A 23,985-nucleotide genomic window follows, 5' to 3' on the forward strand; every position below is an offset into this window, starting at 1 on the left:
GTAAGTAAAACTTCGAAGGAAAGAACAGATTCCCAGAGGAAGGGTGGCCAAACTGTGTCTGAACCTGGGTTCCCACAGGTCTGAGAAATACTCAGGAGAATCAAACTGAGACAAGTTTACTCAACAGCCATGCAGTTACTTTAATTAAAAGATTAAACACATAAAATCTGTAATTTCAAAGTCATTCTACTTAGAGGAAAGATAAATATTTGATTTTTAAGGCGATGCCATGTCAGTGCAAATCAGATATAATAAATAGAGCAGATGGTACACAGATATAATAAAATTTCAGACATGAGTTATCATCTCCGCTTTTCAAAACAACAAAAGAAATTTGAAGACTTTTTTTTTAATGGAGAAAAGAAAAAAAGTGAAATTCAAAAATACTGTTCAGCATTTGTTTTTCAAGGAGTCACTACAGAGTGAGCTCCCAGCCCTGAGCAGTGGGAGTGGCACCCCCAGCTCCATCCCCAGAACTACACTTAGCTTCTCAGCATGAAGCTGTGAACTGGGTCTGGGAGCATCTGGGCTTTATTTCAATTCATGTGCATCTATTAGAAAGATCTACTTCTACTCCATTAGCAAAACAACTACTTCTGCTTGGTTGACTACTCCAAAGCCTTTGACTGGGTGGATAACAACAAACAGTGGGAAATTCTTCAAGAGATGCAAATACCAGATCGCCTTACCTGTCTCCTGAGAAACCTGTATGCAGGTCATGAAGCAAGGCTTAGAACCAGACATGGAATAACAAACTGGTTCAAAATTGGGAAAGGAGTACGTCACCCTGCTTATTTAATTTATATGCAGAATACATCATGCAAAATGCCAGGCTAGATGAAGAACAATCTGGAATCAAGATTGATTGCCGGGAGAAATATCGATAATCTCAGATATGCAGATGACACCACCCTTATGGCAGAAAGTGAAGAGGAACTAAAGAGCCTCTTGATGAAGATGAAAGAGGAGAGTGAAAAAGCGGGCTTAAAACTCAACATTCAAAAAATGAAGATCGTGACATCTGTTCCCATCACTTCATGAGAGATAGATGGGGAAACAATGACAGACTGGATTTTTTGGGCTCCAAAATCACTGCAGATGGTGACTGCAGCCATAAAATTAAAAGACGCTTGCTCCTTGGAAGAAAAGCTATGACAAACCTAGACAGCATATTAAAAAGCAGAGACATTACTTGGCTAACAAAGGTCCATAAAATGAAAGCTATGGCTTTCCCCAGTAGTAGTGTATGGATGTGAGAGTTGGACGATAAAGAAAGCTGAGCGCCGAAGAATTGATGCTTTTGAACTGTGGTGTTGGAGAAGACTCCTGAGAGTCCCTTGGACTGCAAGGAGATCAAGTGAAGTGAGGAGAAGTCACTCAGTCATGTCTGACTCTTTGAGACCCTGTGGACTGTAGCCTACCAGGCTCCTCTGTCCATGGGATTTTCCAGGCAAGAATACTGGAATGGATTGCCATTTCCTTCTCCAGGAGAACTTCCCAACCCAGGGATTGAACCCGGGTCATTGTAGGCAGATGCTTTACCGTCTGAGCCACCAGGAAGTTCCAAGGAGATCAAACCAGTCATACAGCATCAGGTCTGACGGATTAAACACCATGAACTTATCAGTGATAAGGAGCCATAAAAAGGACACAGGCATGCTAGGATTTTACAAAGATCCTACTCATGGGCGACTAGACGGCAGCTATTATGGGTGGGGAAAAGACTGGAGGCAGGGTGTACAGGCCAAAAATGACCTTGAGTTTGGTGAGAATCATAGATAAGAAATATTTAGGTATTAAAAAAAAAAAACAGATTTTGGTGATTGACTGGATAGTTATGAGACAGTGAAGCAGAATTTAATGTTTTATAGCGCTTGAGTGATCCATGGACAGCAGTACCAAATAAAAGGGACTTAAGGTCAACTGGGGCTTTCAGAGGTTTTGTTTCATTTTGATAATGATAATATACATATCTGATGATGAGCATGCTGTCTAAGGACAAAGGGAAAAGAAACTGGTAAAGTAAGTAAAGCTGATGATCTCGGTCCAAAACTGGCTGAGTCTGAAGTGGACAGTGTATGGGAGATCCAGGCTCTTCCTTCAGGGAGATGTTTCATGACTGCATTAAACCAGAGGACTATGCAAGAAAAGTAAAGGACCCCTGGCAACAATCTGTTAAATAAGCAACAATCCAGAAATTAGCCACCTGGGCTTCTCAGGTGCACCAGTGGTAAATAAAAATAAAAATAAAAAAAATCTGCGTGCCAATGCAGGACACACAAGAGAGTTGGGTTCATCCCTGAGTTGGGAACACGGTTGGAGGAGGCCATGACAACCCACTCCAGTATTCTTGCCTGGAGAATCCTATGGACAGAGAAGCTTTTGTGAGCCCTGGGGTCACAAAGAGTTGGACACGACTTAAGTGACTTAGCATTCACTAGCACTCAGAAATTAGAGACAAATAGGGTACTCACTTGAAGAAAAATTAGGAGGCTCAACAGCACCAAGTCCAGATTGGGGATGTGTAAGCCTAATACCTGGAGTAGAATGGGCACCAGCAGGCATCATGTTCCCGCCCCCCAAAACAGGGTGAGGCTAGAGAGGAAAATCACTCAGGCTCAAAGGAGACAGCTTTGAGGTCCTTTCAATCTCTCATCTCATTTGATAATAATCTTTCCCTTTGCTGGTCAAGACACTCCAGTAAACACGCACTTACTGAGTCTCCCCACTCCTTCCCCCTGGCACCGAAAATGGGAAATGTTCTTGTCTGGTTTACTCTCAAATATTTTCTCAGTTTTCCAACACTTTTCAAGGAGTTAGTGAGGCCGTGTGAATTACAACTTGGAAATACGTCCCAATACATTCAGAAGCTATTCTTACAACAGCCTCACAGCCAAAGGTCACAGCCAGGCATGGGAAAGATCCTGCCTCCTCCTGCTAGCTGAAGCTCTCACTTACCAGGTCAGTTGCACTCGCTCACGTTCACTCTTGCTCACTGGCCCTCACTCTCTCTGTCTCTGCATCTGTTTGTCCGTCTCTCTCTTGGTACCCAGTTTCATACCGGTTACTGTTTGGTCGAGCCTGGATCACTTGTCACCCTAAACACAAATCAGATTGAACTCACACAAGCACAGAGGAAAGAGCTAGGCTCCAGAGAGGACTGGACATCTGTGGTACTTGACGTTCAAGTCCTTGGCGAGATGTCAACATTTCATAGAGCACTTTAAATGTTTTGTTTGAGCGCTAATGCAGCATTCCCCACTGGTCAACAGCAGGAGCCCAGGCAGAAAGCAAAGCAGATTTCCTTCAACATCAGATGTTACACCCAGTGGCTGAGCCAGTCTTGCCTTCCGAAACCACAAGAGACTGGATAAACTGGTAAGTAAAAAAGTCCATCCAAGGCAGAGTGTATTTAGGATATTTGTGGTGCCACTGTAAAATGGCACTTTGGTGCTTATCATGTCCTAGATTCCTTTTTATAATAGACAGGGTGACAGATTTACAGGTGAGATTTTACTTTTCCAGGTTCAAAGACTAAACTAAGTCCAATTAATTTTTCTCTGTAAATGTTCTTTTTAATTGCATGAAGCAGGATTTTCTTTCAAGACCTTATGCACAGGCTTTCGTAAACTCCTGTTTTAGAAACTTTATCTTATTGCTTGTAAAATATAAGACAATGTTGTGTGTATCTGGATAGTGAGTTAAAATCAGTTTTGGAAATGGTAAAGAGCACAAATACAGCTGGGTTATGATGTAATCCTCAGAGCTGAGGGAATCCAGTAAAGAACTAAAATACTGCAGGAGAAAAAAAACAGGTTTGGTGTAAGAGCACAAAAGGCCACAACCTCACTAAAAACTGAAACCAAACATGAAATACTTCATGCAAGCAAGCATTTTAAGTCTTCTCTGAAGCGCTAAATGCCTGGGCTACCTGTGTGGATCTAAGGGTGAGTCCCATTTGATTTTCAAAGGAAAGAAATGGGAATTTTAAGAGCCTCAGTTGCTGTTTTAGCTTTTACTATATGTCTCAGAAGTTGTTGCTTTTTATTTAATCGAGTGTTTATTATAAACTCCCACACATGAAATATTTTCTACTTTGAAACTCCTCACATTAATAATAATTTACATTCCCCAGAGAGTATTAAAAGTGTTACACAGAATCCCTCAAAATAATTCAAATATTTTACTAATGACTTCCTTTCTAAAGAAACTGAATTGCATAGATTCTTTCCTCACAAAATCTGTTATTTGCTTTTCGGTATGAATTTCTCACACAAATTTCCTTTTATTTATTTTTCCTCTTTAATTCAATAAAGGACGAAAAAATTATTTATAATGGAGGATAACTACTTCACAATATTGTATTTGTTTCTGCTATACAACAATTTGAATTAGTTATATGTATACACGTAACCCTCCTCCTTGAGCCTCCCTCCCACTGCCTCCATTCCACCATCTAAGCTGTAACAGAGCACTGAGCTGAGAGCCCTGTGTTACACAGCGGCTTTCCACTAGCCATTTTACACGTTAGTGTATATATATGTCAATGCTGTTCTCTCGATCTGTCCCACCCTCTCCTTCCCCTGCTGTATCCACAAGTCCATTCTCTACATCTACGTCTCTACTTCTTTCCTGCAAAAAGGTCATCAGTACCAGTTTTTCTAGATTCTATATATATGAGTGAATGTATTATATTTGTTTTCTCTTTCTGACTTCCGTCTGCACAACAGACTCTAAGTACATCCACCTCAGTACAACTGACTCAATTTCATTTCTTTTTTATGGCTAAGTAATATCCCATTGTATGTATGTACCATTTCTTCTTTACCCTTCCATCTGTTAATCAACATCTAGGTTTCTTCCATGTCCTGGCTATTATAAAACCTACTTCAGTAAACATGGGATACGTGTATCTTTATGAATTATGGTTTTCTCAAGGTATCTGTCTAGTAGTGAGTTTGCTGTTTCTGATGGTAGTTTTATTCCTAGTTTTCTCACTAGGAATACTCTTCATACCTTTTTAACTAGGAACACTCTTTAACTAGGAATACCCACCATACTCTTCTCCCTAGTGGTTGCATCAATTTACATTCCCGCCAACAATCCAGGGGAGTTCCCTTTTCTACACATCCTCTTTAGCATATATTGTTTGTAGACTTTTTGATGATGGCCATTCTGATCCGAGTGAGGTGGTATCTCATTGTAGTTTTGATTTGAATTCCCCTAAGATCATGGCATGTGGTCCCACCACTTCATGGGCAATAGATGGGGAAAGAGTGGAAAGTGTCAGACTTTATTTTGGGGGGCTCCAAAATCACTGCAGATGGTGACTGCACCCATGAAATTAAAAGACGCTTACTCCTTGGAAGGAAAGTTATGACCAACCTAGATAGTATATTCAAAAGCAGAGACATTACTTTGCCAACAAAGGTCCATCTAGTCAAGGCTATGGTTTTTCCAGTAGTCATGTATGGATGTGACAGTCGGACTGTGAAGAAGGCTGAGAGCTGAAGAATTGATGCTTTTGAAGTGTGGTGTTGGAGAAGACTCTTGAGAGTCCCTTGGACTGCAAGGAGATCCAACCGGTCCATTCTAAAGGAGATCAGTCCTGGGTGTTCTTTGGAAGGAATGATGCTAAAGCTGAAACTCCAGTACTTTGGCCACCTCATGCAAAGAGTTGACTCAATGGAAAAGACTCTGATGCTGGGAGGGATTGGGGACAGGAGGAAAAGGGGACGACAGAGGATGAGATGGCTGGATGGCATCACAGACTCGATGGACATGAGTTTGAGTGAACTCCGGGAGTTGATAATGGACAGGGAGGCCTGGTGTGCTGCAATTCATGGGGTCGCAAAGAGTCGGACACAACTGAGCGACTGAACTGAGTGACTGAACTGAACAGTGAGTGATGGTGAGCATCCTTTCATGTGTTTATTGGCCACTTATATGTCTTCTTCCGAGAAATGTCTGTTTAGGTCTTCCTCTTATTTTTTTATTGGGTTGTCTGTTTTCTGTTATTGAGCTGCATGAGCTGCTTGCACATTTTGGAGATTAATCCTTGGTTAGTTGCTTCATTCGCAATTATTTTCTCCCATTCTGAAGACTGTCTTTTCATTCTATAGTTCCCTTTGCTATGCAAAAGCTTTTAAGCTTAATTAGGTCCCATTTGTTTATTTTTGGTTTTATTTCCATTACTTTAGGAGGTAGGTCAAAGAGGCTCTTGCTGCAATTTATGTTCAGAGAGTGTTCTGCCTATGTTTTCCTCTAGGAGTTTTAGAGTTTCTGATCTTACATGTAAGTCTTTAGTCCACTTTGAGTTTCTTTTTGTGTATGGTGTTAGGAAAAGTGTTCTAATTTCATTGTTTTAGATGTAGCTGTTCAGTTTTCCAAGCACCACTTACTGAAGAGATCGTCTTTTCTCCACTGTATATTCTTGCCTCCTCTGTCGAAGATAAGGTGCCCACAGACGTATGTGTTTATCTCTGGGCTTTCTATTTTGCACCATTTATCTATATTTCTGTTTTTGTGTCAGTACCATACTGTCCTGATGACTGTAGCTCTGTAGTATAGTTTGAAGCCAAGAAGATTAATTCCTCCAGCTCCATTTTGCTTTCTCAAGATTGCTCTGGCTAGTCAAGGTCTTTTTTATTTCAATCCAAATTGTAAAATTTTTTGTTCTAGTTCTGTGAAAAATGCCACTGGTAATATGATAGGGATTGCACTGAATATGTAGAGTGCTTTAGGTAGTATAGTCATTTTCACAGTATTGATTCTTCCAATCCAAGAATATATCTCTCCATCTGTTTGTGTCATCTTTGATTTCTCTCATCAGCATCTTATAGTTTTCTGCATACAGATTCTTTTGTTTCCTTAGGTAGGTTTATTCCTAGATTTTTTTTTTTTTTTGATGCAGTGGTGAATGGGATTGTTTCCTTTATTTCTCTGACTTTTCTTTGTTATAACAAGGCAAGGTATTTCTGTGCATTAATTTTGCATCCTGCAACTTTATTAAATTCGTTGATAAGCTCTAATAATTTTCTGGTGGCATCTTTAGGGTTTTCTATGTATAGTATCATGTCATCTACAAGCAGTGATTGCTTTACTTCTTCTTTTCCAATCTGGATTCCTTAATTTTTTCCTCTCTGGTAGCCATGGCTAGGACCTCCAAAACTATGCTGAATAACAGTGATGAGAGTAGGCATCCTTGTCTTGTTTCTGATCTTAAGAGGAAATACTTCGTTCCTCACCACTGACAATAATGTTTGTTGCAGGCTTGCTATACATGGCCTTTATTATATTGAGGTAGGTTCCTTCTATGCCACTTACCGGAGACTTTTTTAAATAGATGTTGAGAACTATCAAAAGCTTTGTCTGCATCTATCGAGATTACCGTATGGTTTTTAATCTTTCAATTAGTTAATACAGTGTGTCACATGGATCAGTGTGCATAAACTGAAGAATCCTTGCATCCCTGGATAAACCCCACTTAATCATGGTGTATGATCCTTTTAATATGTGGGTGGATTCTGTGTGCTAATATTTTGTTGAAGATCTTTGCATCTATGTTCAGTGACACTGGCCTGTAATTATCTCTTTCTGTGATATTTTTGTCTGGTTTTGCTATCAAGGTGATGGTGGCCACCTTGAATGAGTTGCTAATCTGCCCCTATTCTCACATGTACTTGCCTCCAGTGTCCACGGCTGCCAGAGTTAAGAGCATTTTCTGTTGTGGGAACACATTGTCCTTTCATATAATCCACAGACACAGTCTACCTAGTTGACCTTGTGGATTTAATCTGCAGCTTGTGCAGGTGATGGAAAGGATTTTGATGCTCTTCCTCAGTCATTCCGCCCCTGGAGCTCAATTGTGATTTTATCTACACGTGGGCCACGCACGGGAGCCTGCTCCTGAGGCTGCCCTAGAGGACCTGAGTCTGCCCTAACCTCTACACGCGGGCCACCCACAGGAGCCTGCTCCTGAGTCTGCCCCAGTGAGGACCAAAAACAGAGGTGGCATAGCTGCTTGGATCCTGAGGGCCCTGGAAGCACCAGGTGCACAGGGAGGCCAGAAGCCATGGGTTCAAGGGATACAGCTCTATTAGGAGCTTTTTCTAGCCTCCAGCAGCAGGCACACAAGAGGCAACCTTGGGTGGTCCTTCTCTATTGCTGGGCTGCTGTGGGGAGAGAGGTTACAGTGGTGGCTCCACCCCTTGCGAGTGGCTCAGCAATAGTGCCCTGCTTCCAATGCCGTCAAGATTTCCTCCAAAGGCATTCCCTGTTGCGGATTTCCTTCCTCCTGTTCCCTCAGACCATCTCCCTACAATCAATAGCAGTCCTCACCCTAGGATTGCTCTCCAATCCCCATGCTCCACCTCGAGCCCCTGTGTGCACTGGTGGACATGAGTCCAGTCCGGGGTACATAGGCCTGTGGCAGACTGTCCGTGTGGTTCTCACTCTATGCAGACTATCACAGATCAGCTGCTTCACTCTCCTGATTCTTCAAATGCTTGCCTTCTGTTCGAACCGATTTCCCTGGAATTCAGCAATCTCTCCCCTGCTTTAGCTCCCCAACCCCGGGGTGCAAGTCTGGTCCTCCTTGCTCTCCTCCTCCTCCTCACTTCTTTCATCCTACCCAGTCATGTGTGGATTCGTATAGTCCTTTCTGGTGATCAAGGCTCCTAGTAGTATTCAGCCAGTGTTCTGTGAGAACTATTGCATCTCCAAGTGTTGTCTAGAGGTGTCTGTGGAGACAGATGCACTCCATTCCACCTGCTCCTCTGCCATCTTAGACCCAATTCCTAATGTCTTATAAGTTTTTATTTCCATCTTGATTGAGTCTTCTGATTTCTTCCTCTGAGATTTCATGTAACACTATTAAATATCAAGCATTGGTACCATTTTAAGCTTAATTCGTGGATGGAAAGACCAAAGTATATAACTTGTGAAACTTATTCTATTGCTTGTTTTTCTAGAAAGTTGGGTAGTAAATTCCATATAATCTAAATTAATAATTTTAAAACTTAGTTCATTTTTAACATCCATTCCAGTTTATTTCCCAGTACAAAAAAAAAAAAAAACATCTTTTGCTAAGGAGCTCCATTTTCTGGTGAGATTGTAAGAATACTTCAAATGAAATAAGGCAGAGGTTTAGAGTATATTTTGCCAATGACAATCAGTTTCCCCCTCTGCCATCAGAAACTTCAGAAATCACTAAATTTAGTACTTGCTGTAAGTTGTGACTTCCTTCTTCATAAATTACTCTTTAAAGGAGTCTTCCCTAATTCAGTTTTATACCTATCACTTCCCTGCCAGTTTTCTCCACTTAAAGAAAGCATTCACAGGAGAAAATCTATCCACCTATATATATAAACCTTTAGACATAAAGGTAGATCTCACACTTAACACAATTAAAAAGAAGAGACTGGCATTTGCAACTAATTCTTCTTTCCTCCATTTGGGCCAACTGTCTGCATCAACTCATTCTGGGAAAAAATGCTCCATGGCCTTCAGCACTTCTTCAACAGAAAACATTTCACTGGCTACTAGGCAGCATTCACACGGTCATCAGATAGTTTGAGAAAGAAAATCCATAATAAAAGTTTAATTTGTAAAACATAACCAAGATCAAGGCTCACTGACTTTTGGTCCTATGCCCTTTTATACAACTATATAGATTTTCACTGTTCATGCATAATTTTACTAAAGACTATTTTAAATAAATCTGCATTAACCATATGAAATTGACATTTTTTGCACATAAAATATAATCAAATATTAGCAATTTTATATGACTCAATCTAATAAAAAAGAAAAGTGTTAGAAGGTAGCTCCAACAATCAAAGGGTGAGGGAAACATCACTAATAACAACCTACATAATTCAAAATCACTGTGGATTTTGAATGCAGATAATTTGACGGTTACTGCAGCCATGAAAGTAAAGGGTGCTTGCTCCTTGGAAGGAAAGCTATGACAAACCTAGACAACATATTACAAAGCAGAGACGTTATTTTGCCAACAAAGGTCCATATAGTCAAAGCTATGGTGAATTTCCAGTAGTTTTTCATGTATGGTTGTAAGAGCTGGACCATAAAGAAGGCTGAGCACCATATAACTGATGCCTCTGAATTGTGGTCGTGGTGAAGACTCTTGAGAGTACCTTGGACTGCAAGGAGATCAAACCAGTCAATCCTAAAAGAAATCGTTGGAAAGACTGAATATTCTTTAGAAGGACTGATGCTGAAGATCCAATACTTTGGCCACCTGATGCGAACATTTAACTCCTTGGAAAAGACCTTGATGCTGGGAAGGACTGAAGACAAAAGGAGAAGAGGGCAACAGAGTTTGAGATGGTTAGATAGCATCACTGACTCAGTGGAATTGAGCATACTCTGGGAGACAGTGGTGGACAGAGGAGCCTGGCATGCTGCAGTTCATAGGATCACAAAGACTCAGACACAACTTTGCGACTGAATAACAAAAAACAACACATAATTCCTATACACTAGTGAGATTTAGGGACTTCCCTGATGGCTCAGACGGTAAAGTGTCTGCCTACAATGCAAGAGATCCAGGTTCAGTCCCTGGGTCAGGAAGATCACCTGGAGAAGGAAATGGAAACCCACTCCAGTATTCTTGCTTGGAAAATCCCATGGATGGAGGAACCTGGTAGGCTACAGTCCATGGGGTCACAAAGAGTCGGACACGACTGAGCAACTTCCCTTTCACTTTTCACTTTCATGCACTGGAGAAGGAAATGGCAACCCACTCCAGTGTTCTTGCCTGGAGAATCCCAAGGACAGGGGAGCCTGGTGGGCTTCCGTCTCTGGGGTCGCACAGAGTCGGACACGACTGAAGTGACTTAGCAGCAGCAGCAGGACTTCTAATTCGGAGAAGGCGATGGCACCCACTCCAGTACTCTTGCCTGGAAAATCCCATGGGCAGAGTAGCCTGGTAGGCTGCAGTCCATGGGGTCGCTAAGAGTTGGACACGACTGAGCGACTTCACTTTCACTTTTCACTTTCATGCATTGGAGAAGGAAATGGCAACCCACTCCAGTGTTCTTGCCTGGAGAATCCCAGGGACAGAGGAGCCTAGTTGGCTGCCGTCTATGGGGCCACACAGATTCGGACATGACTGAAACGACTTAGCAGCAGCAGCAGCAGGACTTCTAATTATCCGTACAAGTACTCTGTTTTTAAAGCCTCTGCACAGATTCTGCTATCAAAAGTGGATATTTCCAGCAGCCAAATTACACTGGGAAAGAACTTCTATCATTGGCTCTGTTTTACTGATTAGGAAACTGGAGTCCAGAGAGCTTTGGTGATTCAAACAGGATAACACAGCTAATAAAGTCCAAGGGTTGAACTTAAAAGGAAAAAGTCAAAATGCCCCATCCTGTCTCTGACCTAAGGAGATAAACAAGTCCAATAAGAATTGTGATTTATACACAAATAAAAGCTGAAGATGCAAGAGTATGTGGGACTGCTCTTCACCTTATCTAGGTACTTACACAATAATGGCAATAATCACATTGTATAAAACAGTCAATATTATTGGGACCCAGGTTTTTAGAGAGGAAATTTTCCACCGTCGAAAAAGCAGGCACTTTTCAGAGAAACAGCTGAATTTGAATCTACTGTGGGCTTGGGCTACATTTTGTTTTTTAGTTCCTTTGCCTCTGTGATCCACCTCTGCTCCATCACAATAAAGCTATCACCCTGAAGAACTACTAAATCAATAAGACAGGCCAGTCCCTGGTACCTTAGGAGCTACTCAATAAAAAGGGAGCTCCTCCCTCCTCCTTGCTAGTAACTTACTAAGTTAGAGGGATTCCTGTCAAGAGTAAAATCCCACAGGAAATTGCTTGGATTCCCACAGTCATCGGGCCAAGTAAGAAATCATAAAATAAGGGGAAATGAATACTTCTCTCAATTTATCTCCTATCATTCCAACAGAAAACTGGGCACTGCGTCAGTATCTTAGTAGTAAGTACCTATCAACAGGTCCACTGGCCACTTACTAACTGTAACCAGTTAGTGACCACTGTAAACAAGCAGACCAGTCCCTCCAGCCCAGATCAGCAGGTCTGACAGCTGTGGGGCGTGGAGATCCGGGTCAGGGCCCATGAGCCCCACAGGTGATGGTCTTACACAGAAAGGGGTGGGAGGAACTAATGAAAGGTATTATTTGCTTAATTCATGTTTGATGGATGGATGGACAATCAAACAAATTAACAACCCTATCAAAAATCTCAAAAGAAAAGAAAAATGAAAGATATCTGATGAGCAGGAGTTACAATGATAGGCAGAAGTTATATACATTTTTCATTTAGTCACTCTCCATAAAGATCTGGTGTCTTTTTTTGTTTTGGGATTTACAGACAGTTCATATATGGGATGGATTAAGAGCTGACATAATAAAATAAGCAAACTAAACCCCCCAAAAAAACCTTATTAGAAAATAGAGTAAAATATATTTTAGCCAAGAATTGTCAAACTTTGGTCTCAAGAGCCTTTGAACACTACTGAGAAGCCCAAAGCTCGTTGTTATACCCAGCAATGTTTACTATATTAGAAATTTTAATTGTGAAATTCATAAAATATTTTTAATTTGTTTTAAAAATAGCATTAAATGGTAACATGAAAAATACATTTCTGTAAAAAGTAATTATATTTCCCTAAAAGTTTTGTGAAGAAAATAGCATGATTCTACATTTTTGCTCATCTCTTTAACATCTGGCCTAAGACAGTTAAATTCTCCCATCCACATCTGCATTGGATGAATTTCAAAATGTAGTTTTAGTTAAAATGTACTGAAGAAAATCTAGTTTCACATAGATATATTCTAACAGGACAAGGAAGAAGCATTTTTGTAGCCTTCTGGATTTTCTTCTTTGGTGGTAGCGGTGGTGGTGCAGTCACTAAGTCGTGTCCGACTCTTGCACCCCATGGACTGTAGCCCGCCAGGCTCCTGTCCATGGGGATCTCCAGGCAAGAATACTGGATTGGGGTGTCATTTCCTTCTCCACCCTCTTTGGTACCACATCAAAACTCAAAAAAGCAGCAGTTTCTTAAAGGCTGTTTGCAAAGGAGAAACTAAATCCATATCAATGAACATTTTTGTTACATTAAAAATCCTTTAGTATAATTTAGTCTTTGAAGAAATCTTTTACCACTGCTAGATTTTATATCATATAATCATTGGTCATTTGAAGAGATACATTTATCCGGAACTTTGAAGTATACTTTTCATTACACAGTATCAAAAACCAGTATTTACAGTGGCACTGATCTCATTCTAAGTACTGGAAAGTACTGCTATTTTTTTTCCTTGACTTGAAGGAGCATTCCATTCGATTTTGAGAAAATGTCCACCAAATACCCAAGTATGAACTGCTAGAGTTTGTGTATTATTCTTTCCAGTAAAAATGGTGTTCCATGAAGAAAGCACCTAATTTAGCTCATAACCCACTCTCAAGTGTTGTTCCTCTAGACAACTATCATATACAGCAGAAGTGCTTTGTGAACTATTCTTATAATGCCATTTAATTTGTCAAATGGACAATACATATTACATTATCACAGTCATTCTAAAGTGAACTTAACTTTTTCTGTTTTGTAGGGTTTTTTTTTTTCCTATTATTTTATTTTTTGGCTGTGCTGGGTCTTTCGCTGCACACAGGATGCCTGTGTGCAGGCATCCTCCAGTTGCAGCGAGCAGGGGCTACTCTTCATTGTGGTGTGTGGGCTTCTCATTGTAGTGGCTTCTCTTGCTGCGGAGCACAGGCTCTCGACACACAGGCTTCAGCAGTTGTGGCACGAGGGCTCAATAGTTGCAGCTCCCAGCTCTAGAGCACAGGCCCAATTGCTGTGGCACACAGGCTTAGGTGCTCCACGGCATGTAGGATCTTCCTTCCTAGATCAAGGAAGTTCCTTGCATTGCAAGGTGGATTCTTAACCACTAGACCACCAAGGAAGCCCCATATGTTGTTGGCTTTTTTTGTTGTTTACTAAGGTTGCATGCCAGTAAGTTACAAAATGACTACAGGACACAACTGGGTACATGGCCTTCAAGTGTGCTGAGGTATCAGCAGGTTTGTTTTACACATTGCGTCTTTTGCACCATTAGTACATTTACTAATGTACACCATTAGTACATTAGTAAATCTGAGAATAGGAAATGAGGATTGGTATCCACAGAGGATTTGCAATCACTCTGGGATATTGTTTGACATCATTGTCTATAGTTTAACATTCATATATCTATGATTCAATAATTAAATACCTAGATTTATGCACACAAGAAGCTCTTTCACATGTTCATCCAAAGACATGAAGGATATATACCTTGGCATGGTTCAAAAGGGCAAAACCCTGGAAACGTGAACACAGGAAGCTGAATGGTCAGACACAGGAAGCTGAATGGTCTGAATGGTCAGACAATGGAATGTTACAGTCACCAAAACAGATGATTTATAGCAACACTCAAATAACATGGACAATGCGTGGTGTGATAATATTTAAACCACTAAATGATTACATATGTTTCCTAAAGATCATAATTTCATACACACACATAAGCATACAACACACTTTTGGGAATATACATACATATAACAAAACACAATAAAACTAAACTGAGTAAATGAAAAAAAATGAGGCTCAGGGTACATGGTGGCCAGAGAGACAGCATGTGGGAAGAAAGAGAATTCAGTTCCATGTATTAATAGCTTATTATTGTCAGTCCTGGCTTTTGTTTTGGTTAACAAGTTTGAAGGAAATTAATAATGTGATTAAGAATAATAAGATAAAAATTTTTACAGTCAACCTTGCATGAACCTTGATAAGAATATGCCATAAACCAAAGACTATGGTTAATCCGATTTTATGCACCAATGATTTTAAAAGATATCTATACATTTTAACCTATTCAACACATAGAAAATATAAAACTCTGAGGTCCTCAACAGACTCTTCATTCAACAGTTGAGTCCTTTATTTGACCAAAGTTGTACAGATACAGTCATTCATAAATTCAGTAAATATCTAATGAACTTCTACTATATGCCTGGCACTAATTTAACAGTGAAGAAAAGAAGTAAGTTCTATTTTCATGAAGGCTACCTTTAAGAGGGTGGCACAGTAGGAAGAGGGAGGTGGAAGGATGATGGAGACAATAAATTGAAAAATAAGTTATCACTTTAAATAACGAAGATGGCTCTGAAGAAAATAAAGCATGTGAGGGGCTGGCGTGTGCTGGGTAGGTGCTCGGCTGTGTCAGGGGTAGTAAACCGGTAAGGCCTCACTGAGAAAGTGAGGTTTTAACAGAGACCAATATGAGGCACCACAGTAAGATGCTAGAGACAGACAACCACAGGCAGAGGTCAGGGCTCCGAGAACCTCTGCCCCATTGAGGTTCATCTTTATAGAGCTGAACTTCAGCATCACCGAGGAGACAGTGTGAAAGCAAATCTACCTGCATAGTCCTGCTCCTCCTATGCAGTTCCTGACAAAATCTGGTGGGTCATGTTTGTAGACCCTTGCCAATGCCTCTCCCCCTCTGCCCCCTCACCTCCAATTTACAAAGGAACAAAAGATTTTCATGATTTATTTGAGACAGAGAAAAAACATGTATCTGCTCAGAGCTTTTCCTGACACTGGATGGCAGGCAAGGAAAAGCTCAAGGCAATAGCTGGGCAGTTAAGCTTTTGCTTTTCTTTTCAATTTTTGTCCCACTCAGCCAAAAAAATTAAAGAGTAAAATAACTGTTTTATGACACATACTGGTTTACTTGTCAAAGGCAACAAATATCTGCAACCTTGCGTGCTCTACACCCCCACCCCATATGCACAAACTGCCTGCACTTTGGCACAAGCTGATCATGTCAGGGACGTTCAAGAGACAGGAAGTTTGCTGACACTTTTGCTGCTGCAGGCTGGGCAGGTTCATATTATAGGTTAAAAAAAAAAACGCCATATAGCTGAAGAAAGGCCTCTGCTGTCCACCAGGAGAGCAATTGTGGGCCCTGGCTAAGGACTTCGGGGTAGTAATAATCCAAGTTATGCTGACATTACACCTGCCAGGCATCCCTCAGCCATCCACTGGGATGGGGTAGGGGATGAAACCAAGGAAAGAGCATACAGGTAAGATGCTACAGTCACTGAGGGCTTGAAAGACCTGGGTTTCAATTGCAGGTGCTCTGGTTACTATCTCAGAACTCGCTCAAGCTACTAAGCTCCCTTACATAGCATTCTTCCTATGTAAAGTAAGGATGTCTTCATTCATCAGAAATTCATTCAACTCCTATTATGATCCATTTGCTGAGCTAGACAAAAATACGAAGCTCTCTCTCCATTCAGTGGAACACACAAGCTAATAAAGACAAGACTTTTCAACAAGAAACAATACTCCATAGTCGTTACAGCTTTAGAATAACACTCTCAGTTCTACAACATACTTGTTCTTACAACTTAGATAAGTTATTCAAGCTCTCTAGACCTCAGTTTCCTCAACTGTAATATGGGATTTCTCTTATCAGGAGGATTTTAAAAAGCACAGCTGTAGTTCATTCATTTTCACTGCTACACAAAATTCCACTAAAATTTTAAACTCATTCTCCTGTCAATAACCAGTTGCTATTTCTACACTTTGGCCATTACAAGTAATGTTTCTATGAGCATCTTCTTGTATATCCTTGGAATGCTTCTGGGAGAGATTCTTCTAGAACATATACTTAGGAATTAAAATGCTCAGCTAAAGGGTGAATGAACGTTCATCTTTTCCAACTATTTCCAAGCCTTTCCAAAGATTCCAATTCCTTTAGAAACAATAATGCTGAGCTGGGGATAAAAAAGAAAAAAAAAAGTCCTGGAAGACTACACAAACCATGAACCATGAACAATTTTTTAATGGAATCTATGTTCATATAGATTTAAATCAAGATGGGAAATAAACGACACAAAATTCAAGACAGAGTTCTCTCCCAGTGGAGAAAGGCACAGCCCAGGGGGAATGAGAAGGGAAAAGTTGGCATACCCGGTAAGGCTCTGGCTCTCAAGTCAATGCTGTGTTCTTTTTATGTGCTTTAGCTTCTTTGCATAAATTCTTTTCAAAATATCAAATATTCCTTTGACAAGAATAAGACTCTTTACCATTTGAGCCACAAGGGAATCCCTTGAAAAGAATAAGTATTTTTAAAAGCAGTTAGCATTGCCTGTATCTGATACATAGGTAAAGTTCCGAGTAACTGGCAATTATTGCCGTAAAATGTGAAGAGAGTAGAAACAGATGACAAGACTGTTTCTAGATGACAACCCAGGACTGCAGGAAATGGAGGTACTCAGCGGAGAGCTGGGTGAGGAGGCTGCTCAGACACCAGAACCACAAGGACTCTGGGCTCTAAGAGGGCAGGACCCTCAATACCAAGAACACTGCCTCATAGAAGGTGCCAAAAGCATTATGTGAGAGATGAAGGGAAAAGTCTGTCTTACAGATGACAGTCTTAAACAATATTCTAAACAAAGATTACTTCGGCTTAGAAGAAGCGGGGAGAATGAGAAAAGATGGCCAGGAACAGAGTAAAAAACACCAATTTCAGGGCAGGCAGAGAAACTCCCAAAGGTGACTGAGAAGAAAAGGTAAGGAAGGTAGAGATGTCTAAGAACTGCTTGCTTCCACCCCATCCCATCTGTTTGTTTTTCATGATACTAATTTATTTAGAGGTTCTGAGCTGGCTCTTTTATAGAATAATCATGCTCTGAATCTGTCCAACTGTTTATCCATGATTAGCTTTTTAACAAGGTATGTTGTATACATCTGAGTTATATTGGGGGGGTGAATATCAAATTATTCCATTTTTGGTAAGTTCAATCATTCAGTGACTGTCAGATATCCCTACTGAAAAGGTATAATTTTTCCTTTGTTATTCTACGTGATCTGAGAGTGATGCTTGTAGACCAGAATATCCTGTTCTCCTAGAAACTTTTGCTGACTTTTAACAAACCTTGAAGATTGTTGCCTGCATCCGTTATTATGCTGAGATTGAAAACTGGTTTCTTTCTATCATTCCTTCTACCTTTTCTAGTTGACATTCTCCTGTGAAGACATTCTCTTGTCTTCATCCTCCCTTTTTTATCTATATTTTTAATAGTACTAGCAACTCTTGAATTTGGTTTGCTTTCAAAAGTGTTTTCATCTATTACCGTTATTCTTATTGACATACAAATTGTTGAATTTAGAAGTGCCACCAGTCAGCTCTCATGTCCTTTTTTCCCCTCCTTAACATTTCCTTGTTAGTCTGAGTACCTTGCTTTTTGCCGGCAAGGTATCAACTCACTTTTCCCTGTGCCTAATTTGAAATCAGTCATTTCCCCAAGGAGGCTTGGTCCCTTTTAGTGGGCAGTGATACTCAGAAACAAGATAAGCTCACTGATATTGGGGCTCATTCTTTGCCACCTACAGAAGGTTTCTACTTTTGTTATGTGAGGTTGGAAAAGGCTTGAGCAAGTTTATAGCTATGAGGGTGTCACAACTTCAAGAGAACTTCTGCAGGTTTATACCTTGAAAGAAAATAGTCTAAAGACAGACACAGATCTTGAATACAAAAGAGGAAAGCAATAATGTATGGATAAAGATTAGAAGTCAGGGAAGGCTACATTAAAAAAAAAAAAAACAGTATAGAGAAAATAAAACTGATCCTTGTCCAAGTAGGTCATGAACATGAAATGCAATTCATGGTACAGATGGAAAGGAACACTTCTAATTATCAGATTTTGTACAGTTCAGACAACTACATCTGAGGCAGTGATGAAATGGCAACTAATAGCTCCCACAGGGTATGGCAAGATGTAAGATAGCTCTCTCAAAACATGTAAGACTGATTCAAATTGAAATCCATATGAAAAGTGAAATAATCACTAATGGATTATTGAAAGAGGACATTTACATTCAACAATGGATCCCACTGGGAAGGGCCTAGAACTCAAAAAGAAAAGGTCTTCCATTCCATATGCACTCTGAGCACCATCTTTAAGCTGCATGAAAATGCATCTTTCACATTTAAGTCCTACTTATTTTCAAGTGAATTATAGTTGCTCCATTGTCACTATTGTGTTTAACAAAATACAAATTCATTTAAAGAATTTTCCCAATTCATAACAATACATTTTATTGAATCAAAATTTACTGACTTTCTCTAACAGGCAGGAAGTACTTGAATTTTAGGCTTTAAAGTGTATAAGAATCACTTCTCTGTAGTATTTCTATTCCCACTTAAGAGTCCTGGATATTTATATTCTTTTCCTTTGGATATGTAAGCCTGAATCTTGAACAAACATAAACATAAACATATTCATCTAAGACATGAAAGCAGTTGGTTTCTCAGAATTAAAAATCTGTTCCCCAGCCCCCTAGCAAAGGGGCATGTGTTAAGGCCGCCCTAAGCCCAAAGATCTGAAGATCTGAGTACAGCACGCCTGACTGAGAAACATCATCTCAGTGAAGCAAAAAGAGGTCAGAGATTCATTTCCTTGTCTGGCCCCCAGGGAACAGAAACACATATTCCAAAACAATGCTGCAGAAGAACAGGCTGCAGGCAGAAGCAGGGGGGCGGCAGGGAGAGGGAGAGTCAGGAATCGTGACGTCTCCATTTAATTCCAGAGAAGGAATCAGCCCCCCGAACTCTGGAGATAGGAGTTTCATAGCTTTACATCACTCTCATCAAAGATGCAGGCCTGCGTGGACTGCCAAGTAGGAGCATGCAATGCTTTGGACTTCACCCTTACTCCCTCAGAGTGAAGGGAAACCCTCACTTACTTAGAGTGCCACTTTCCATTACTAGAACCCAGGGACCATAGAACGCACAGCCTTCCCCCAGCCACCCCTAGGCAAACACTCCTGGGCCAGACTCCCCGGAGAGGTGCGGAGCACTCGGAAACGGATCTACAGTGTCTCCTAGAGCCCTGCATTGGTGCAGAAAAACCACCTCACATAAATGTGGGGAAGTAGGGCACATGTGGGGCCCAGCCCAGGGGAAGTCCTGGCCCACTGCGAGTCCCAGAGACGTCAGATCCAATTCTGCTGTCAGCTGAGTCACTCACTCTCTGAACCCCCACTGGTCCCTCTGAGTCACACACTGCCGGGCACCAGGTCTTATAGGAATAGAAACCCTATGCAGTAGCAACTACTACCTCTCCTTTTAGATGTAAACACAGAAACCAGGAGGCACTCTGCAAATAGGGCAGATTCTTTACCGTCTGAGCTACCCAGGAAGCCCCAAATAATCGACTACCACAGCTATTAGGAAATTGAGCCATATTTTTAACCAAGGTCCACTGCGTCCATTTAATCATTATGCTCCACTGCCTGCCCACTAGTCCAATAGGACAGTAAAGAAAACCTACTTCACATTCCAAGACCTAAACATATGAATCACGTATTGCTGCCGAGTTACTCAATGCATAAAGTTTAGCATCAATTACAGAGTTGATTACATTCTATTCCTGTATCAAAATGGTAAGAAATATAACTATTATTAAGGGGCTACTTCATGTCTTAAACCATGGGAGCTGCTGGCACCTAGTGGATAGAGTCTGGAGATGCAGCCATCTACAATGCACCAGACCACTCACCCACAGAGAAGTGCAACTCAAAAAAACGTTGACAGTACCAAGGATGAGAAATCCTGGGCAACCCCAACACTATAGGTGAAAAATCCCCCCAAATCCATCCTGACAAACCAGATGCAGTTACTGACACAGAGGCTAGGGTCGGTGGGGGTGCATTTTCATGGCCCCAGAAGGGCCTGTGCGGCACCTCACCTCTTCCCCCAGCTCCTAATTACCTGCCTGCATCACCCAAAGATGTGAAGACAGACCCAGGTTCGAGGAGATGCCACTCTTGCACATAGCTGCGAGTTTGGCTAAATGTATTTTAAGGAGAGTGGTTGGAATTAAAAGTAAAAACTAAGTCTTCATGTTATCAGTCTACCTGTTATTACATGGAATCAAAGAACAGCTGTTTGTGGCAGAAACTCACAGATGTTTAGTCTTCGTGATTTTGAGAGTCTGTAAACAGGAGGGCCCAGGAAGGAGGCCTGAAGGTGTAAGGACAGAGCTGAGCTTATGCTTTGGTGGAAGAGGAAGTTCTGAGGTGTCTGCAATTCAGCCTATGAAGAAGATGCAGGTGTTTCCAATGTGAGAATGAATTAGCACTGCTCCTCAATTAAAGGTCCGTAAGACCCTGATACTGGGAAAGATTGAAGGCAGGAGGAGATGAGGACAACAGAGGATGAGATGGTTGGATGGCATCACCAATGTGATGGACATGAGTTTGAGTAGGCTCTGGAAGCTGGTGATGGACAGGTAAGCCTGGAGTGCTGCAGTCCATGGGACTGCAGAGAGTCAGACACGACTGAGTGACTGAACTGAACTGACAGTCAAAGCTATGGTTTTTCCAGTAGTCCTGTATAGATTTGAGAGTGGGACCATAAAGAAGACTGAGCACCGAAGAATTGATGCTTCTGAACTGTGGTGATGGAGAAGACTCTTGAGAGTCCCTTGGACAGCACGGAGGTCAAAACAGTCAATCCTAAAGGAAATCAACCCTGAAAACTCATTGAAAGGACTATGCAGAAGCTCCAGTACTTTGGCCACCTGATGCAAACGCTGACTCATTGGAAAAGGTCCTGATGCTGAGAAAGACTGAAGGCAAAAGGAGAAGGCAGCGGCAGAAGATAAGATAGTTGGAAAGCATCACTGATTGATTTGGACGTGAATTTGGGCAAACTCTGGGATACAGTGAAGGACAGGGAAGCCTGGAGTGCTGCAGTCCATGGGGTTGCAAAGAGTTGGAGACAACTTAGTGACTGAACAACAAACGACTCAGAGACAACAACATCTGCCCACTTATAAGTGAAAGCACGTTTCTCGCTGGCGTACATTCTGACCGAAGATGAAGTCAATGGGCCATGGTGGCCAGGAGTTTGAGGAATCAAGTTAGACCTCATGCCCATATAGAGAAAACTGGCTGGAAGGGAGAAACAGCAACAACCAAGGTCCTCCTCATGCCCAGGATCCTAGCATCCAAACCACAGCAGCAGACCTGGGTTTCCTCCAGCAACAGGGTCTCCACCAACTGACTACTGTCATTTGTTGTAATCACTAATATATGTGATCTGTTTCTAGTCAGGTGTTCATTTTTAAACTTTCAGAAACTGGAAAATTAAACAGAGGTTCTGTACACAATGGTACCCAGAGGCTCACTGGAGAGACTGCACCCACACCTGGCAGACCTCTTAACCACTAGATCCCACTCTCACACTCACACGTCCACCTCACCTCAAAAAAAAAAAATACTTGATAAGTGATTCCTAAAAACAATATTCTACAACAATGCTGAAGGGCCTGCAATACGTGTGCACACTCACAGACACACACAAAACATGCCTGCCTGAGTTACCATAGGAGTAAGGAAGACCTCGCTGGGAGATGAACACACAAGTTTTAATACTGTCTGACCATGTATCATCTGCCCAATTCGCCTTTGATGAGTTACTTAACCATTTTCAGCACCAGCTTCCTCATTTGTAAAATGGCGGTAACAGTAACTGATTAACAAGGCTCTATTATGTTACTCAAGAGCTTGGGCAAGCCACGGGACCCCTGCTGTGCTATCATCTCAGGAGTCCTGGTGGATGTGCCTGGTAGCTCTCTCTGCCCCACACATGCTCCCTCCCCTTTGACTGGCTGCTGCTGCTGCTAAGTCGCTTCTCGTGTCCTCGTGTCCAACTCTGTGCGACCCCGTAGACAGCAGCCCACCAGGCTCTGCCGTCCCTGGGATTCTCCAGGCAAGAACACTGGAGTGGGTTGCCATTTCCTTCTCCAATGCATGAAAGAGAAAAGTGAAGGTGAAGTCGCTCAGTCGTGTCCGACTCTTAGCGACCCGGTGGACTCCTCTGCCCATGGAATTTTCCAGGCAAGAGTACTGGAGTGGGGTGCCATTGCCTTCTCCATTTGACTGGCTAAACCTAACTAATTTGTCAACCCTCACTGTCACATGACCCAAGAAGACAGCTTTAATACCACCATTCCTGAAGCTGGAAGGTGCTGAGTGGTAGCTCTGCTCCTGTGCCTCCTCCTTCAATCACAGCCCCTTGTTGCACCCAAAAGTACCACTGTGTTCCGTCTCCCCTAGATTGGGAACTTCCTGAGTGTTCCCTGTGGCCAGTGTATCTCCATGCCTGCCTGCCTGCCTGTGCTGTGCTCAGTCATGTCCAACTCTTTGGGATGCCATGGACCCCACCAGGCTCCTCTGTCCATGAGATTTTTCCAGGCAACAATACTACAGTGGGTTGCCATTTCCTTCTCCAAAGAATCTTTCCGACCAGGGATCGAACCCATGAATCTCCTGCACTGGCAGGCAGATTCTTTACCACTGAGCCACCTGGGAAGCCCCACTGTATCTCCAAACTGCCTGGAAACATGCTCTTATGGATTTAGTAAACAAATGAAGGAAAGGAAGATCCAATGTATACAGGAGCCAAAGGCTACAATGTACCTTATGAACAGAGGATTTCAACCTGCGAAAATCAATACCATCAACTATTACAGGGAAGTCAGGAAACAGAATGACAGAGAGAGGGACCATAAATTTAGAAATGAGGTCCCTGGCAGCCTTTGAGAAGTGTGATGAGCACTGGACATTAATGCTCATGAGGATGAAGAAAGATAAGGGAGGTACTCATTCCTTTGGGTACAAAAGAAAGCAAGATTCCCACTGGCTGAGCCTAGACAGAGCGCAGGCCAGAGAGAGGACACAGGGAGGGCAGAGAAGGGTTAGACAGCCATAGTCGAAGTCTGAGCAGCAGCCAAGTAGGAAATGGAGTAGGAAATGGCTTTCTGAGTCGCAAGGTGGGCGGGTCAGTTACAGAATAAAAACAGTAACTTCTTTGAAATAAACTGACGAGCCTATAATGACTTCCTTTTGAAC

At 41.7% G+C, this 23,985-nt stretch overlaps 2 protein-coding genes across 7 annotated transcripts in view; one reads left to right on the forward strand and one right to left on the reverse strand.

Annotated features, from left to right (window-relative positions):
• Positions 1 to 23,985, reverse strand: part of MED12L (mediator complex subunit 12 like) — a 368,061-nt gene that overhangs the window by 193,223 nt on the left and 150,853 nt on the right. The window lies entirely within an intron of this gene.
• Positions 1 to 23,985, forward strand: part of P2RY14 (purinergic receptor P2Y14) — a 66,010-nt gene that overhangs the window by 30,160 nt on the left and 11,865 nt on the right. Inside the window, exon 2 of one of the 5 annotated variants that reach the window (XM_027543518.1) lies at positions 3,273 to 3,378. The exons of 2 other annotated variants lie outside the window; for them this stretch is intronic. The gene's annotated coding sequence lies outside the window, so the exon portion shown is untranslated. Of the gene's footprint in view, positions 1 to 2,461; positions 3,379 to 3,414; positions 3,948 to 23,985 lie in introns of those variants that run through there. 2 more of the 5 variants (XM_027543540.1, XM_027543523.1) reach the window with 2 other exon arrangements.

The sequence above is a fragment of the Bos indicus x Bos taurus genome, chromosome 1 (genome assembly GCF_003369695.1).
Source record: "Bos indicus x Bos taurus breed Angus x Brahman F1 hybrid chromosome 1, Bos_hybrid_MaternalHap_v2.0, whole genome shotgun sequence".
Taxonomy (NCBI): domain Eukaryota; kingdom Metazoa; phylum Chordata; class Mammalia; order Artiodactyla; family Bovidae; genus Bos; species Bos indicus x Bos taurus.